The sequence below is a fragment of the Pristiophorus japonicus genome, chromosome 6, assembly GCF_044704955.1.
Source record: "Pristiophorus japonicus isolate sPriJap1 chromosome 6, sPriJap1.hap1, whole genome shotgun sequence".
NCBI lineage: Eukaryota > Metazoa > Chordata > Chondrichthyes > Pristiophoridae > Pristiophorus > Pristiophorus japonicus.
The window spans coordinates 150538718-150555906 of record NC_091982.1 but is presented as its reverse complement, the minus strand read 5'-3'; the positions used below and the strand labels follow the sequence as shown (position 1 = coordinate 150555906).

At 47.7% G+C, this 17189-nt stretch overlaps 1 protein-coding gene across 3 annotated transcripts in view; it reads left to right on the top strand.

Annotated features, from left to right (window-relative positions):
- The window catches only part of LOC139265824 (glypican-1-like), a 378382-nt gene that overhangs the window by 141177 nt on the left and 220016 nt on the right, over positions 1-17189 (top strand). The window lies entirely within an intron of this gene.

Below are 17189 nucleotides of genomic sequence, written 5' to 3'. Positions count from 1 at the left end.
TGTGTGTGCTTGTTATGTACATGTCACCTGAGAGTTGGCATAGCGATTGTACTGCGATTCCAGCGTGCCTTTTTCAAGCGATTAAATGTGGGGGGGGGGGGGGGGGGGAAGAGAGCTGAGATTTGCCAGGCGCCTCTGTGGCCGGAGTCGGTGCCCGTGTAAGCGATGCCACCCTGCCGCCTGGTGCCCGCCTGGGGGTCGGTGCGCCCTCTCGTTGCTGCTGGCTTGTGCCGCCCAGTCCTGTTCACTGTGGCTGTCTTTGATGCCAGCGGTTTTCAGGCATGTCTCCTTCCCTTCCCCCATGTAATCAGAGTCATGGTGCAAGGACAATAGCAATTACTGCAGAAAGATCACTGCCGTATGCTGCCAGGGCATGTTACTGTTGGAGAGTTTGCCGGCGACTGTCTTTTTTGTTGTTGTGCTGGTGGAGAAAGGGTTCGAGTGAGTCCGTCTCACTTATTCATGCTCGTTGACCATTTTGCGAGGAATCCGAGCTGCAAGGGACGGGGATTTGTTGTGCAGGCAAAAGGGAGAGATTGAAGAGACGCAGCAGGTTATTTTGCGCCAGTTTATTCACTTTGGGTTAAATACAGTTGGTTCCTAGTGCCCCCCCCCCCCCTCCATATGTGTGGCGCTTTATGTTTCCATCCAGTTCTCCTTCCTCGTCCACAAGGCACACCGACCGGCCCATGCCATCCTGGGGCACGCAAGCTCGGTGTCTTGGCGCCTCGCCCAAGTGCGCAGCCTTCACGAAGGTGAGACTCCGGGTCGGCTGTTCGGCCACGGGGGGCGGCGCAGCACAGCCCCCGGTGCCCGCGGGCAGCGACAGGCGGGCGTTGCTGAGTCGCGATCGGGAGCAGGAATCCCGGCTGGTCTCATCCCTTCATCCAGGGGCCAGCTGCAATGTCCTATCGCTGCCTGGCGGAGATCTCAGTAAAACCCGCTGCTATCCCGGCACCTTTTAATTGGCATTGCTGGAGCTCGATGCCCACGGTGCCAGTTCCTCAGTTCAATGCGAAGTCTGAACTTACTCTGGTGCCAGGCTTTCAGCCCCAGCTCAAGTCAGCCCCAGCTCAACCTTCCTGGTCTTATAACTTATAACCGCTCAACCATCGGTGGCCGTGCCCTCAGCTGCCTGGGCCCCAAGCTCTGGAACTCCCTCCCCAAACCCCTCCGCCTCTCCACCTCTCTTTCCTCCTTGAAGACCCTCCTTAAAAACTACCTCTTTGACCAAGCTTTTGGTAATCTGTCTTAATTTCTTCTTAAGTAGCTCAGTGTCACTTTGTCTTATAACACTACTGTGAAGCACCTTGGTCTGTCAGAGTGTTAGTCATTTGAATGCAGCCGCTGAGCAGTTAGTCGGGCGGGGGGAGCCTGCATCTCTTCCTCCCTCGCTCTTTGGTCTTGGGACCCACTCAGATTAGAGGGTAACATAATCCTTCCAACAAGGTGTCAGCTGGGGCTCAGTGGTAGCAGACTCGCATCTGAGCAGAGGAGGTTGTGAGTTCAAGCCCCATCCAGTGATTTGAGCACGTAATCCAGGTTTATACTTCAGTGCAGCATTGATGGAGTGCCACACAGTCACAGGGGCTGTCTTTCGGATGAGACATTAAACCGAGGTCCCCTCTGCCCTCTCAAGTGGATGTAAAAGATCCCATGGCACTATTCAAAGAAGAGCAGAGGAGTTCTCCCCAGTGTCCTGGCCAATATTTATCCCTCAACCAACGCCATCTAAGAAATAGATTATTTTGTCATTAACTCATTGATGTTTGTGGGAGCTTGCTGTGCGTAAATTGGCTACTGTGTTTCCTACATTACAACAGTGATGACACTTCAACATTACTTCATTGGCTGTAAAGTGCTTTGGGACATCCTGAGGTCGTGAAAATGTGACATAAATGCAAGTCTTTCTTTTTCTTTTACACCCTCATTTCTGAAATGCCCCCTGCAGTTCAGGCATATACCTGTTTTTTTTTATTCATAGTTTATCAGCTGTGTTTCGTTGCTGAAAAGTCCTGGATGCCACAGGGTCTTGGTAAACCATTGTGGCAAAGGACGGTCTCCCATTCCCAGTACTCCACTGTCTTACTATGTCAGTGGTCGTTGTTGTATCTGTAGAAATAAGTTTGTCATTTTCTTGGCCTGGTGCCTTGAGTGGTGAAATCTGGAGACTCGCGACTCAGAGGAGTCTGTTCTGTTCCCCTGTTGCGTCCAGCTGGAATTCCTGTGCCTCGACCATTGTTTAGAGTCGAGAGTCTACATGCCATGTTCCCCCCTGCCCCATGTTCCCCCCTGCCCCATGTTCCCTCCTGCACCATCTTCCCCCCACCCCATCTCCCCCCACCCCAAATCCCCCCCACCCCATCTCTTCACCCTGTCCCAACTCCCCCCACCCCATCTCCACCCCCCCCACCGTACCCTGCCCCCACATCTCCCCCACCCTCCATCCAATCTCCGACCATCCTACCCCAACCCCCCATCTTCCCCACCACCCACCCCAACTGCCCCCCCCACCCACCTCAATACTACCCCTCACCATCTCCCCACCCCATCCCAACCCCCCCAACTCCCCCATCTCCCCCCACCCGCCTCAATGCCACCTCTCACCATCTCCCCCTCCCCCCCGCCCCATCTCCCACCCCTTTCGAAGAGCAGTCCAGTTAGTCCCACTCCCCGCCTCTTTTCCTGTATCCCTGCAATTTTTTCTCCTTCAAGTAGGGGGGGAGCATTTAAAACAAGTGACATTAACACAGGAATTGCTTGACCAAGAAAGACCAAGGTCCATCTAGTTCGCCTTCTGGTAGTGGAATGATACAACGATAATTGAGTCGTTGACTAATCGTGGCAATCAATCTCTAGCAATGAGTTTACAACAGAGCCAGACATGAGATGGGGAAAACCCCCACTGGTGGACAGTCATCTTGTTCTTCTCAAATAATATTTCACTTGCCACATGACATATCTCAAATTACTCATACATTGTATCCCAATATGTTATTTTCTGTTGCATTTTGTTACAATTGCAGCCAGCTCCATCCAGTGTGCTGTGCTGTGTTTAAAAATAAAAGTTTATTTGCTGGTGGCAGTACTGGGAATATTAAGCGTGTTGGTAGCAATAAACTATTGGAAAAGTCACACATCAGTCAATTTGTTTCACTGCTGTGGAGCGCACTTCTGGTGTGATGCTCTTAATTCAACACCTCAAATTGCTCTCATCATCAGTGAGAAAATTTGTCTTGCTGGAGTCGCTGTGATAAGACTGTCATAATTCACTCGTGTTCTGGTGCACAGGCACCGAACACAGGACTTTTCAAATACCCGATTCCTTCTCTCTGCAGACATGGGGCTAGCTTTTCGTCTTCACCTCCTGGGCAGTGACCTGACGCAATGGATCGCACGGCCTTTAGAGTACGCCCGATTTTCAATCTATTAATTTCAATGGGCTGGTTCTACAATGGGTTATGTGCATTCCTTCACCCATTGGTGGCCTTGCCTTCAGCCGTCTGGGCCCTACGCTCTGGAGTTCTCTTCCTAAACCTCTCCACCGCTCTCCTACTTTACGATCCTACGATCAGGCCAACATCCCCAGCATCGAAGCACTGACCGCACTCGACCAGCTCCGTTGGGCCGGGCCACATTGTTCGTATGCCCGACACATAATTCCCAAAGCAAGCACTCTACTCGGAACTCCTACGTGGCAAGCGAGCCCCAGGTGGGCAGAGGAAACGTTTCAAGGACACCTTCAAAGCCTCCCTGATAAAGTGCAACATCCTCACTGACACCTGCGAGTCCCTGGCCCTAAGTGGAGGAAGAGCATCTGGGAGGGCGCTGAGCGCCTCGCACCTCGACGCCGAGAGCATGCAGAAATCAAGCACAGGCAACGGAAAGAGCGTGCGGCAAACCAGACTCCCCACTCACCCTTTCCTTCAATCACTGTCTGCCCCACCTGTGACAGAGACTGTAATTCCAGTATTGGACTGTTCAGTTACCTGAGAACTCACTTTTAGAGTAGAAGCAAGTCTTCCTCGATTTTGAGGGACTGCCTATGACGATAATTTTAAGACCCATCTTTTTGACCAAACTTTTGTTCACTCTTTGCCCCATGCATCTTTCTTTGACTTGGTGTCCTTTTTTATTTCCTACGCCTCTGTGAAGTGGTTTAGAAAATTTTTCTAAGCTAAAGGTGCTTTTAAAAAAAATATTCATTCACGAGATGTGGGTGTCGCTGGCAAGGCCAGCATTTATTGTCCATCACTAATTTTCCTTAAATATAAATACAAGTTGTTCTTCCTGTATGCGTACCCTCAGCACTTGCGCTGTCCTTTTGACCAATTTGGACCATTGCTTTTGAGGTACTTGTCCCCACCAATTTCATCATTCATGCAGAGAATTACTTGAGAGGTTCAGTAAACGGATGGCATTTGTTCAAGGTTGCGGGGAAAAAGAGAAAGACTGCCCTTTGTTTCAACCCGAGAAGGAAGATGGCAATTCTTGCTGCCCATGCGTTTGTCTTTTCAAAGGACGAACTTGCATTTATATAGCGCCTTTTACAACCTCAGGACGTTGCAAAGTGCTTTACAGCCAATGAATCAAGTTAGTACTTACTGTTATACAGTCGGGAAACACGATAAGCAGTTTGGGCACAGCAAGGTCCCACAAACAACAACAAAAGATAAGCGGCCAGATAATCTGTTCTTGGTGATGTTGTTTGAGGGATAAGTATTGACCAGGACACCGGGGATAATGCCCTTGCTCCTCCAATGAGGATCAGTGAATTCAACATTCAATTGATTTTTAAAAAATTCCTTTTGCAAAATTGCTGTTTCTGTTTGGTGAATGATAATGAACATTGCACAGAGAAAACTAGATCTGTGGATCAGAGCCAGGCACGGAGTGGGCACTGAATCTCAGTAGCGGTCTCCTGATAGCCCTCCTGATCATTCTGTTTTCTAAAGCAGCGTGGGGTACTGAGGTAGAAACAGCCCAGAAGGTCCCAGGCTTGCTTTCTGGTCCGTGTTGAGCTTCTGGCCTCGTACGCACCTATGCTTTTTGCTACCTCCAGACTGGGCTCGGAAGCTTAGCTTCCTGCACTGTTCCAATGAAGCTCACCGTAAGCTCGAGGAACAGCACCTCATCTTTCGATTAGGCACTTTACAGCCTTCTGGACTCAACATCGAGTTCAACAATTTCAGACCAGATCCTCTGCCCTTCTTGTTTCAGGCGTCAGCTGTTGCTGATTCTGCCGTGCCCATTTACAGCATTTAACACACCTCCTCCCCCCGCCCTATCACAGACCCTCGCTTTTGTTCTTTCCTCCCCTCCCCCCTTTCCCTGCCTCTGCACCTGCTTAAAATCGGTGACATCTCTAACGTTCCCAGTTCTGACGAAGGGTCTCAGACCTGAAACGCTAATTCTGTTTCTCTCGCCACGGATGCTGCCTGACCTGCTGAGTGTTTCCAGCAGTTTCTGTTTTTGTTTTGGATTTTTCTAATGCGTCCCGTTTTCCACCCGCCATAAACTAGAGGTGATCCAAAGATCTGCTGCCCGTGTCCTAACTCGCTCCAAGTCCCGCGTTCACCCAGCATCCCTGTGCTCGCTGACCTACATTGGCTCCTGGTTTGGCAATGCCTCGATTTTAAAATTCGCTCTATGGCCTCGCCCCTCCCTATCTCTGTGGCCTCCTCCAGCCCCATAACCCCCAAGAACTCTGCATTCCTCCAACTCTGCCTCTTCTACATCCCCCTCTTCCTTCGCCCCACTATTGGGGCATGTGCATCAATTGTCTCGTCCCTCAGCTAAGTAATTCCTCCCCTAAACCCCTCCACCTCTCTTCCTTTAAGACGCTCTTTAAACCCAATCACTTTGAATAAGTTTTTAGTCACCTGCCCTAATGTCTCCTCCTTTGGCTTGGTGTCAATTCTTGCCTGATTTTTGCTCCTGTGAAACGCCTTGGGATGTTTACTACATTAAAGGCACGATATAAATACAAGTTGTTGTTGCTTGATTGTGCGGCAGTGCCCTGGGGCATGATTCCTTGTTTTGGACACCAGCTGTCGACCCCTCCCCACATTGCTGGAAAGTGCACACGTGCGGCCGTTGAATGAGCAGAAGATCAGGCTCAGTCGCGATAATCCCCTCCCTTGGTGAGAGAGCCCGCTGACACTCACAATCTAGGTTTGCATGCAAAGAGCAGCCTAACACCTGCGCAATGGGGCCCTAGCACCCTTCAGTGCCTGTAGGGCGGTGGGGAGGGGGAGCAGAAAAGTAACTGCAAGGGTTACAAGAGCTGAGGGGAAATTCCCAGTGTGACATGGAAAGGTGGCAGCCAATTTGTGCACAGCAAGCTCCCACAAACAGCAATGTGATAATGGCCAGATTTTTTTTTTGTGATTTTGCTTGAATGATAAATATTGACCAGGACTCCCGGGATAACTTGCCTGCTCTTCTTTGAAATAGTGCCATGGGATATTTTATGTCCACCTGAGAGAGCAGACGGGGCCTCGGTTTAATGTCACATCTGAAAAATGGCACCTCCGACAGTGCAGCACTCGCGCTCAGCACTGGAGTGTCAGCCTAGATTATGTGTTCAAGTTCCTGGAATGGGGCTTGAACACACAACCTTCTGACTTGGAGGGTAACAGGAGCTGAGGGAAAAATGCCGACCTGATTACCTGCGGCCTGCGGTACGTCCGATTTCCAACCCAAGCCTTTTGTGGAGCTTTGAACAGTCCACCCCAGCGTTGCCAAAGAAAATGTTGTTTTTTAAAGTGGACACATCAAATGTTTGGCTTGCGCATTAAAAATTCCTCTTGACAAAGGCTGACAGGCTTGGCCTGTGTCCAGGCTGGTGGTGGACGCCCAGGCTGCTACACGTTTCACAGTGAAATCATGCTTCAGCTTCGAACAATAAGTATATTCAACAGCTTCTTTATTGCAAAACTCCGATGGCTCCTCGCCTGTGTGATGCTCTGTTTGCCGTATAGCAGTGATTCATTGGCCAGATCTTGATGGACTTCCTTTGTGGAAGGTCGGGATTGTGTAGCAATCATTTCCAGCCGGCCCCGCCACCCAACAGCCATTTTATAATGGCCCTGAATTTCCGATGTCCCAGACCCGTACGAAGTTTCTACGGACCCGGAAAAGCATCGGTAAAGCCGGTTTTCAGCGCGCAATGCGCATGCGCTAGAGAACTATGAGTTCTCGTGCAAAATTCCAACTTTTAGAGATCTTCTGCCCAGGATTAGGGCACGAAAGTTCTGCGTGAGATAAAGCAGGTATACAGCCTGCATTCTGTGTGCATCTGCATCATCTGAAACTTTGCTTCAAACAGCTCAATAGCCTTCAGCATAAGCAGCAGTCGATGCTGAAGAGTTCTGTAGAGTAAAAACTTAACACAAACTAAATAAACAGCAGGAAATAGAAACAAGCAGCTTCCTCTCAAAGTAATGAGAGATTCAAATCTTCCAACTTTTATATCGCTTGAGGTACCGTGTTGTCTATTGCAGCTTGGTTTGTAAAATATGATCTACTTTATGCAAGTGTGCACGGGTGTGAACAGTAAATTGGGTGAAATCGATACTCTATACTAAACAATTTCAACTCTATTTATGCCGATCAACTAGTTTTTTAAAATATGGAGATGGACAAATTGTTCAGCTCTTCTACTTTTGTGGAAATGTAACGTGTTGCTCCGCCCCGTGCTCAGACCCGACACCTTAGGTCAGGGGCGTGGCCTATGTAAATGAGCTCCTTTGGACAGCTCCTCTGGATGGGGACAGACTCCGAAAGAAGCCACAGGCTTTGCGCGCGCTGCGTTCCCGGGGGGTATGATGTCATTCACTGTCCGGGAATCTTCATCACAGAATTGGAAGTTCAAGAGGGCGCAGGAGAGAAAGGTAAGTGCGCATTTTTTTCCTTTATTTTACCAGATTTCCCGCGGGAATGGCGTTACAGGAATTTCTGGGCCAATATTTGTTCCAATCTTTTTCAACCATGCCCCTCTATTAGTCTTTCACATCAACTCCGTCCCTGAAGGCACAGTGGGAGCACCTTCACCATACGGACTGCAACAGTTCAAGGCCCACCTCACCACCTTCTTGAGGGTAACTCGGGATGCTCAATAAATGCTGGCTTTGCCAATGACGCCCACATCCCGAGAATGTATAAAAACATAAATGAGTGCGCCCTTGTTATATTGTTATGTTGACCTGTGCTGGAGCTGCCCAGAATGCTGACGTCCTTACTTCCCCTGCCACGTGGGTACTCTAACGTCTGGTCTCCACGCTAAGCCCCGAGCCCCTCCTCCCCTCCATGGTACGACAGAGCTTCGGAATTTGCTGTACAATTAAGAACATTGGTTTCAGTCTAACACCTGATTCTGCACTCTCTCAGTTTAAAGGGTTAGTTATGACTGTATCGCCATGTTCATTTTCACTTTTAAATGTCAATATTTTGTGTTTAAGACAAGGATGTATTTTATTCTTTTTAATCCACTGATCCTTCTCTTTGCTTCACCCGAGAGAGTACATGGCTGGGCTGGTGAGGGTGGGGGGTGGGGGTGAGGTGGGTAGAGGTTAGGATGTGTCTAATCATGATGTTCCAGGCAGCTTGAGTGTGGGGCAGGCTTGATGAGCTAGCTGGTCATTTCCTGCCATGTCATTTCCACATGTCTCTTGCCCTGCGGACACTGCCACACGGTGGGGTACACGTTCAGTGGGGCTTGCCGCCCTCCAGTACCTCAGCTCACATGGGGGCCTGCACGGTGATTTCAGCCAAGGTGTTCTACCACAGGGGGCCAAGGCCTAGCCTCGCCTCACTGGAGGTCCACCATAGGAACAGGAGGAGGCCATTCAGCCCCTCGAGTCTGTTCTGCCCTTCAACTAGATCATGGTTGATCTGTACCTCAACTCCATCGACCCGCCTTGGTTCCGTAACCCTCAATACCGTTGCCGAACAAAAATCTAGCGGTCTCAGTCTTGACATCCCCCCCCCCCCCCTAGCCTCAAGGGCTTTTTGAGCGGAGAGAGTTCCAGATTTCGACGACCCTTTGTGTGAAGGAGTGCTTCCTGACATCACCCCTGAATGACCAAGCTCAGAGGATTGCGATCAGGAGCCTCTTGTCAGGGGAACCTGAGGCCCAGTCTAGTCTCTCCATCACTGTCCAGGGCTGTGAATTCACACAGACCAGACCAGCGATTGAATATTGAACCTAGCCGGTGTGTCTGGGCAGTGCATTCATGAGCCGGGGGACATCTGTATGTCGCTGCGTGAGTCAAGATTCATTTTTTCTTTTGAACAGTTGCTCCTCCAACGCAGCTGTAGTGGCAGACATGACCTTACTGTTCCATTGGCTCAGTTCCCTGATCGCTGGCTGTCCCTGTACATTCTGAGCACTCTGCCTACATTTTTTTGATGCCTTAGTTTTACTTGCCAGCTGAGTGCTGGGCCCAGTGATTTGCACGTGGTTGTTTGGTGTAGGTTGGGAAGAAGGGAAGAACTTGCATTTGTTTAGCCCCTTTCATATCCTCCGCAGTCTTCACGTCCAACACGTGACTTTGTTTTTTGAAGCGCAGTTACTGATGTCACGTGGGCAACCGCGAGATCCAATCCATACACAGCAAGGCCCTATACACGGGAAGTGACATGAACGAACATTTAATCTGTTTTTGATGGAATGGAGGGATGCTGATGGAATCATTTACGTCTATCTGAACTCTCAGCCGAAAGATGCACTCTCTCTCAGTACTGCACCGGGTGCCTCCATCGTCTGATCATTGAATCATAGAATCATACGGCACAGAAGGAGGCCATTCAGACCATCCTCTTTGAAAGAACTATCCATTAAGTCCCACTCCTCTCGCTCTTTCCCCATCGCCTTGCAAATGTTTCCTTTTTAAGTATTTATCTAAATCTCTTTTGAAAGTTACTAATGAATCTGCTTCCTTTATCCTTTCAGACCACGGCAACTCACTGTGTGTTTAAAAAAAATACTCCCCTTTTCCCCTCTGGTTCTGTGCCAATTATCTGAATTCTGTGCCCTCTGGTTACCGACCCTCCTGCACAGAGGGAACAGTTTCTTCCTATCTACTCTCAGTACCCCTGAGGATTTTGAATGCCTCAATTAAATGTCCCCATAAATTTCTCTGCTCTAAGGAGAACAAGCCCGGCTTCTCCGGTCTCTCCACATAACTGTAGTCCCTCATCCCCAGTCCCATTCTGGTCAATCTCCTCTGCACCCTCTCCCAATGCCTTGACATCCTTCCTAAAGTGCGTTGGCCAGAATTGGCCACAATACTTCAGCCTATTGCAGTGTTTCCTCCATCATATGGGCTGTGAGGTCTTGCAGCCGCGTGTGTGGGCTGACCTTATCTCCTCGCACTTTGGCTGTACGAACATGCAAAATTGGCGGGGAGGAAAAGACCAGCTGGTCCAGCAAGCCTGCCCCACAGCATGATGGCTGAACCATCACGACATCATAATGCTTTGCAGTGATTGATTAAAACAGTATAATCATGAGGCAGCACTGCAAGGGGGCTATGATGATGTGCTCCGATCTCCAACCCCTTTCATATCTAGCAAGGCAGAGAAATATAAACCCTAGTGTACTTGCGATCTGCTGCATTGGATAATGGATGAGAAGCAGTACTGTTGGAGCTGGGAAATGGTCAAACCATCCAGCAAGGTAAAAGAGGCAAGAAAACTGGCATTAAAATTACACTGTGGGGCAGCAGGATATGAAGGCTTGGCACATTTGACAGGGTTGACTTATGAAGAAAGGTTGAGCAGGTTGGGCCTATACTCATTGGAGTTTAGAAGAATGAGAGGTGATCTTATTGAAACGTATAAGATTCTGAGGGACTGTGCAGGGTAGATGCCGAGACGCTGTTTCCGTCGTAGGGGAATCTAGAACTAGGGGGCATAGTTTCAGAATAAGGGGCCGCCCATTTAAAACTGAGATGAGGAGGAATTTCTTCTCTCAGAGGGTTGTAAATCTGTGGAATTCTCTGCCTCAGAGAGCTGTGGAGGCTGGGTCATTGAATATATTTAAGGCAGAGATAGACAGATTTTTGAGCCATAAGGGAGTCAAGGGTTATGGGGAGCAGGCAGGGAAGTGGAGCTGAGTCTAGGATCAGATCAGCCATGATCTTATTGAAAGATGGAGCAGGCTCGAGGGGCCAAATGACTTACTTCTGTTCCTATTTCTTATGTTCTTATGTTTGTCTGAGATTCCCACCTTTACCCTCCTGAGCATCCCTGATTGTAATCGCTCAACCATTGGTGGCCGTGCCTTCTGTTGCCTGGGCCCCAAGGAACTCCCTCGCTAAACCTCTCTGCCTCTCTAACTCTCTTTCCTCCTTCAAGATGCTCCTTAAAGCATACCTCTTTGACCAAGCCTGTGTTAATTTCTACTTATGTGGCTCGCTGTCAATTTTTTATCACATAATACTTCTGTGAAGCACCTTGGGACGTTTTATTACATTAAAGGCGCGATATAAATACAAGTTGTTGGTGTTGTTGTTTGCTATTTTAGTGATGATAATCCATTTCTTTTAAATAGCCTTGATGTGCTGTACTAAAATAATTTCACATGAATGTGTGTTCGGAGACCATGTTGGGAACATAGGAACAAGAGTTGGCCGTTCAGCCCCTCAATCCTGTTCTGCTGATCCTACTGGACTACGGCTGATCTGTACCTCAGCTCCCACTTACCTACCTTCGATCTCTATCTACTTATGCCCTTACCCACAAAAATATATCCACCTCCGTCTTCAATTGACCCAGCCTCCACAGCCTTTTGATGACAACAGTTCCAGATTTCCGCTACCTTCGATGTGAAGAAGTGCTTCCTGATTTCAATCCTAATGGCTCAGCTCCAGTTTTAAGGTTATGCCCCATTGTTCTGGATTCCCCCAGCAGAGGAAATAGATTCGCTGGCCGGGGTTTCGCCTACCAAGGCGGGTTTGGTGTGGCCTATGTAGGTGGCGAACTGACACCCTGCTCTGGGCTCCATCGCGCTCTGTTGAAGTGATCTTGCCCTGATTGGGCTTGTGAGGTTCCCGGCCAACTAAAAGGAAGTGGAGTCTGATGGAAACATAGAAACATAGAAAATAGGTGCAGGAGTAGGCCATTCGGCCCTTCGAGCCTGCACCGCCATTCAATAAGATCATGGCTGATCATTCCCTCAGTACCCCTTTCCTGTTTTCTCTCCATACCCCTTGATCCCCTTGGCCGTAAGGGCCATATCTAATTCCCTCTTGAATATATCCAATGTACTGGCATCAACAACTCTGCGGTAGGGAATTCCATACGTTAACAACTCTCTGAGTGAAGAAGTTTCTCCTCATCTCAGTCCTAACTGGCCTACCCCTTATCCTAAGACTATGTCCCCTAGTTCTGGACGTCCCCAACATCTTCCTGCATCTAATCTGTCCAGTCCCGTCAAAATCTTATATGTTTCTATGAGATCCCCTCTCATCCTTCTAAACTCGAGTGAATAAAGGCCCAGTTGATCCAGTCTCTCCTCATATGACAGCCCAGCCATCCCTGGAATCAGTCTGGTGAATCTTCGCTGCAGTCCCTCAATAGCAAGAACGTCCTTCCTCAGGTTAGGAGACCAAAACTGAACACAATATTCCAGGTGAGGCCTCACTAAGGCCCTGTACAACTGCAGTAAGACCTCCCTGCTCCTATACTCAAATCCCCTAGCTATGAAGGCCAACATACCATTTGCCTTCTTCACCGCCTGCTGTACTTGCATGCACACTTTCAGTGACTGATGAACCGTGACACCCAGGTCTCGTTGTACCTCCCCTTTTCCTAATCTGCCGCCATTCAGATAATATTTTGCCTTCGTGTTTTTGCCCCCAAAATGGATAACCTCACATTTATCCACATTATACTGCATCTGCCATGCATTTGCCCACTCACCTAACCTGTCCAAGTCACCTTACATCCTCTTAGCATCCTCCTCACAGCTCACACTGCCACCTAGTTTAGTGTCATCTGCAAACTTGGAGATATTACACTCAATTCCTTTCTGTAAATCGTTATTGTGTATTGTAAAGAGCTGAGGTCCCAGCACTGAGCCCTGCGGCACTCCACTAGTCACTGCCTGCCATTCTGAAAAGGACCCGTTTATCCCGACTCTCTGCTTCCTGTCTGCCAACCAGTTCTCTATCCACGTCAGTATATTACCCCCAATACCACGTGCCTTGATTTTACACACCAATCTCTTGTGCGGGACCTTGTCAAAAGCCTTTTGAAAGTCCAAATACACCACATCCACTCGTTCTCCCTTGTTCACTCTGCTAGTTACATCCTCAAAAAATTCCAGAAGATTCGTCAAGCATGATTTCCCTTTCATAAATCCATGCTGACTTGGTTTAATCCTGTCACTGCTATTTCATCCTTAATGATTGATTCCAACATTTTCCCCACTACTGATGTCAGGCTAACCGGTCTATAATTACCCATTTTCTTTCTCCCTCCTTTTTAAAAAAGTGGTGTTACATTAGCTACCTTCTAGTCCATAGGAACTGATCCAGAGTCAATAGACTGTTGGAAAATGATCACCAATGCATCCACTATTTCGAGGACCACTTCCTTAAGTACTCTGGGATGCAGACTATCAGGCCCTGGGGATTTATCGGCCTTCAATCCCATCAATTTCCCAAACACAATTTCCCACCTGAAAAAAGGATATCCTTCAGTTCCTCCTTCTCACTAGATCTACTGTCCCCTAGTACATTCGGAAGGTTATTTGTGTCTTCCTTTGTGAAGACAGAACCAAAGTATTTGTTCAATTGCTCTGCCATTTCTTTGTTCCTCATTATAAATTCACCTGAATCCGACAGCAAGGGACCTACGTTTGTCTTCACTAATCTTTTTCTCCACATATTTATAGAAGCTTTTACAGTCAGTTTTTATGTTCCCTGCAAGCTTCCTTTCATACTCTATTTTCCCCCTCTTAATTAAACCCTTAGACTTCCTCTGTTGAATTCTAGATTTCTCCCAGTCCTCAGGTTTGTTGCTTTTTCTAGCCAAATCATATGCCTCTTCCTTGGCTTTAACACTATCCTTAATTTCCCTTGTTAACCATGGTTGAGCCACCTTCCCCGTTTTATTTTTACTCCAGACAGTGATGTACAATGACGTAGTTTGATGACTCGTCATCAGCCGGTTTCCTTAAAGGGACCATGCTCACATTCATATTGACAGTTGTGCTGTCAGAGTTCTACAAAAGTGTATTCCAGATCCTGAAGGCGCCAGCTTCTAATGTTAGAAAGTGAACAGCTGTGAAATGGTAGATTTAATACCACTTTTGCAGCTGTCACCTATTCAGAGCAACTGAGAGTCATTGAAAACCCGACATACTTACCTCACGTGATCCCCGAGCGATGGGAACCTCATGAAACAGTTGGGAAAATGGTTAGTAGGTGGTAATATGCTGCTTCAATATCTTTAAACACCCTCTTTACTATTTCAGTTAGCTCACCCGCCGCTTTAGTACCTGGTCTGTAAAGCGCAGGCAGAGCCGTTACTTGGCAAACTTACCCGGAAGTGGGTTCAGAGCGGGATACCGCCCTGCTGTCAATCTTTTAGATTCTGATAGTGGACCCGCCTCCGAACCCGCCCTCTGAGCACCTGCAAAATCCAGCCTCTGTATCTGCCCTATCAAATCCTTTAATCATTTTAAAACCTCAATTAAACTACCCCTCAACCTTCTAAACTCAACAGAGTAGAAGCCAAGTTTTTGCAACCTTCCCTCATAACTTAATCTTTTAAGCCCCGGCATCACTCTGGTGAATCACCCCTGTGCTCGCTGATCTACATTGGCTCCTGGTTAAGCAATGCCTCGATTTCAAAATTCTCATCCTTGTTTACAAATCCCTCCATGGCCTCGCCCCCTCCCTATCTCTCTAATCTCCTCCAGCCCCACAATCCCCCGTGATGTCTGCACTCCTCCAGTTCTAACAGTAACTAGTAAAGGACTAATTAACAATCTTGTTGTGCGAGACCCCTTGGGGAAGAGTGACCATAACATCGTAGAATTCTTTATTCGGATGGAGAGTGACACAGTTAATTCAGAAACTAGGGTCCTGAACTTAAGGAAAGGTAACTTCGATGTTATGAGGCGTGAATTGGCTAGAGTAGACTGGCAAATGATACTTAAAGGGTTGATGGTGGATAGGCAATGGCAAACATTTAAAGATCACATGGATGAACTTCAGCAATTGTACATCCCAATCTGGAGTAAAAATAAAACGGGGAAGGTGGCTCAACCGTGGCTAAGAAGGGAAATTAACATAGTGTTAAATCCAAGGACGAGGCAAAGAAATTGGCCAGAAAAAGCAGCAAACCTGAGGACTAGGAGAAATTTAGAATTCAGCAGAGGACAAAGGGTTTAATTAAGGGGGGTAAAATAGGGTACGAGAAGAAGCTTGCTGTGAACATAAAAACTGACTGCAAAAGCTTCTATAGATATGTGAAGAGAAAAAGATTAGTGAAGACAAATGTAGGTCCCTTGCAGTCAGATTCAGGTGAATTTATAATGGGGGACAAAGAAATGGCAGACCAATTGAACAAATATTTTGGTTCTGTCTTCACGAAGGAAGACACAAATAACCTTCCGAAAGTACTGGGGACTGAGGGTCTAGTGAGAAGGAGGAACTGAAGGATATCCTTGTTAGGCAGGAAATTGTGTTCGGGAAATTGATGGGATTGAAGGCCGATAAATTCCCCGGGACTTGATAGTTTGCATCCCAGAGTACTTAAGGAAGTGGCCCTCGGAATAGTGGATGCATAGGTGATCATTTTCCAACAGTCTATCGTCTCGGGATCAGTTCCTATGGACTGGAGGATAGCAAATGTAACACCACTTTTTAAAAAGGGAGTGAGAGAGAAACCGGGAAATTATAGACCGGTTAGCCTGACATCAGTAGTGGGGAAAATGTTGGAATCAATTATTAAGGATGAAATAGCAGAGCATTTGGAAAGCAGTGACAGGATCGATCCAAGTCAGCATGGATTTATGAAGGGGAAAACATGCTTGACAAATCTTCTGAAATTTTTGAGGATGTAACTAGTAGAGTGGAGAAGGGAGAACCAGTGGATGTGGTGTATTTGGACTTTCAAAAGGCTTTTGACAGGGTCCCACACAAGAGATTGGTGTGCAAAATCAAAGCACATGGTATTGGGGGTAATATACTGACGTGTATAGAGAACTGGTTGGCAGACAGGAAGCAGAGAGTCGGGATAAACGGGTGCTTTTCAGAATGGCAGGCAGTGACTAGTGGAGTGCCGCAGGGCTCAGTGCTGGGAACCCAGCTCTTTACAATATACATCAATGATTTGGATGAAGGAATTGAGTGTAATATCTCCAAGTTTGCAGATGACACTAAACTGGGTTGCGGTGTGAGCTGTGAGGGGGAAGCTAAGAGGCTGCAGGGTGACTTCGACAGGTTAGGTGAGTGGGCAAATGCATTGCAGATGCAGTATAATGTGGATAAATGTGAGGTTATCCACTTTGGGGGCAAAAACACAAAGACAGAATATTATCTGAATGGTGGCAGATTAGGAAAAGGGGAGGTGCAATGAGACCTGAGTGTCATGGTTCATCAGTCATTGAAAGTTGGCATGCAGGTACAGCAGGCGGTGAAGAAGGCAAAAGGTATGTTGGCATTCAAAGCTAGGGGATTTGAGTATAGGAGCAGGGAGGTCTTACTGCAGCTGTACAGGGCCTTGGTGAGGCCTCACCTGGAATATTATGTTCAATTTTGATCTCCTAATCTGAGGAAGGAAGTTCTTGCTATTGAATGAGTGCAGTGAAGGTTCACCAGACTGATTCCCGGATCGCCGGACTGACATATGAGGAGTGACTGTCTCAACTGGGCCTTTATACATTGGAGTTTAGAAGGATGAGAGGGGATCTCATAGAAACATACAAGATTCTGATGGGACGGGACAGGCTAGATGTGGGTAGATTGTTCCCGATATTGGGGAAGTCCAGAGCCAGGGGACACAGTCTTAGGATATGGGCTGAGATGAGGAGAAACTTCTTCACTCAGAGAGTTGTTAACCTGTGAAATTCCATGCCACAGAGAATTGTTGATGCCAGTTCATTGGATATATTCAAGAGGGAGTTAGATATGGCCCTTACGGCTAGAGGGATTAACGGGTATGCAGAGAAA